General features: G+C 38.3%; 1 pseudogene; it reads right to left on the reverse strand.

The window, feature by feature from the left end:
- Positions 1-1,062: 1,062 nt before the first annotated feature.
- Positions 1,063-1,516, reverse strand: LOC108765862 (uncharacterized; annotated as a pseudogene).
- Positions 1,517-2,422: the final 906 nt, after the last annotated feature.

Below are 2,422 nucleotides of genomic sequence, written 5' to 3' on the forward strand. Positions count from 1 at the left end.
TACTAGACAGATGATACGCGCGGACAGACGGGCCGAACGGGAGTTTCGATCGGAATATATGGATATCTGGGACGACGGGGATCTATTTCTTAGTGAGCTATTCGGTCTCCGAACGTATGAATCTACTATTGCAGAGGACATGTGGGAATGTAAGTTGAAATATTTGATTTGCATAAATATAATTTTGTAAAAATATATACATATCTATTGTCTTACAGAAAGCTGCGGCTTTTTTTTCGAGACGTTATGCTACGCACGCACTGTGCTATTGTAGCGTGCTCACCACACTCCAACCATATATGTGTAAAAATAAATTAAGTAAAAAATTATTAATATTATAATAATGCGTATCGTTTATCTTAATCTGTACAGTATCCAGAGTCATCCGACGTGTACTCCAAATCATCGATGAGGTTTTCGATGTTAATTGAAGACTTTGAAGATATCGGGAACATCGATGATTTGGAGTAGATGTTCTTCGGGTATATTCTGCACGATATTCACTATGTTTTCCATCACATACATATGTACACTGCACAAGTTTCACAGATTAACTGTCCGTGACAGCGCAAGTGACAATATATAGTATGCAATTACAAATCATTTGTAGATTTTTTTTCCTTGAAAGATTATAGACCATTTCCTTTTCCTTTAAACTATATAAAGTAAATGTAGTATATAAAGGTAGGGTGTAAAAATAAATAAAAGTGCTTTATAATTGTAGAATAGTGTCTATTGTTGAATGATGTACATAATTAATGCTCTCCGAAAACCAGAGCGATCAACTCACAATCGAGGATGTCGTCGCGGTCGAAGGATTCGTCATCGTACATCATTTTCAGCACGTTCGCAGATTTCATGACAGTGGACGCGATAGCGAGAAGTCGTGAAAATTTTTTGTTGACGTTATCGGTCATTGCGGTTAAGGAGGAAATGAGACGATTTACAAAGTATTCAAGATATTAAATATATTAAGTACAGTGCTTTTTGACATGGATAGACGAGCTGTACTTGTTTCTAGACGCAGTATTGATAGATTATTGATTCGTCCGAAGCGTAAAGTTAAATTTCCAATGTACATTGGAGACGGCGTCGCGCGTATTCCTCTATTATTCTCATCATACTGCAAAAGGGACAAAATGACGTGTTTTTGTTCAAGAAGCTCTCTTCAGATGTCCGGTGAAAGCGGAATCTCTTTACCGTGAGAATCTCCCAAAATGATAGTTACATAAGAAGGGAGTTTGACATTGATACCCATGTTCAAGTATTTGTAGCCAGTTACGGTTAACGGATATCTTTTCTCGAGAATGCGTACGATAGGACGATGTGTGATTTGATGTCTGTAATTAAAGAAAAAAATGAGTAGATGGAAAAAAAGACGCAAAGAAAAAAATACCTACTTATTTGATGTGTTTTCGTTATCGGGATTTTCATCGTCGAATGTTCTCTTCACACCTCCTTCATTACGATCGTCCTGTTCCATGAGATACTTTTCGATATCCGCGATGTTGAGCATTGGTGTGTATTCTTACAGTATTATCCTCACGATCGAACACGTGGATGTTGTCGGAATGACTGTTCCTTGTATACTAATTGTTTAAAACTATTATAGTATTGATTATGTATGTCCTTCCATCTTTCCCCCCCTCCTCCTTCTTTGTCTTATTTCTCGTTGTGTTTTATGTAGTACTCGATCGAAGTAGTTGACTCAAGATATCCTGCATTTGTTGCAATAATCCATCTCTCGAACATTCGACGTTGAGTATGTTTATATTAAATTTTCCAGCCTTTCTCGTGAACTCGTTCATTAGTAAAATTGTTGTTTTTTAGCAAAGTACAGATTACCATCCATATATCGGAAGGCTAAGGTGGGAGCTGATGGTATTCCCGGGAATACCGCTTGTAACGAGTGATATAAACGAACACCCATATTGCATTCGTCTATTTGCGCCACATCGTTATTATTGAAGATCACATAGGTTTATCCTCTGTTAGTATTTACTACGGTATTGATGAAAATGTTCGGGGGAAATCCTAGACTCGAGAGACATTTTGGCCAGCCTTCTTTAAATTTGAAACTGGGATACTCGACCATGTAAACTACATCGTTTACAAACAGTACTAGTTCACCCGAATGTTTAGAACATCGCGACTCATTGTTCACGGCGAATCCCAGAGACCGTAGAAATGAACACGTTCGCAGCGTTCAATCTGTCCTTCGTTCCTCTCCGTTTTCTTCCAACGTATCGTTCGGTGAGCGATGATAATTGCGATGTCTGCTGTATGGTGGACGTATTCTTACCGTTTGAGTGGACCTAAGGGATCGCTAAAACGTCATGATTTGTTACCGACTAAAACTTTTAGTTTAAAATTCGACATGTTAGGACGAGCATAGCGACCCCTTAGGTCCACTCAAACGGTA

The sequence above is a fragment of the Trachymyrmex cornetzi genome, unplaced genomic scaffold, assembly GCF_001594075.2.
Source record: "Trachymyrmex cornetzi isolate Tcor2-1 unplaced genomic scaffold, Tcor1.1 scaffold559, whole genome shotgun sequence".
Lineage (NCBI taxonomy): Eukaryota > Metazoa > Arthropoda > Insecta > Hymenoptera > Formicidae > Trachymyrmex > Trachymyrmex cornetzi.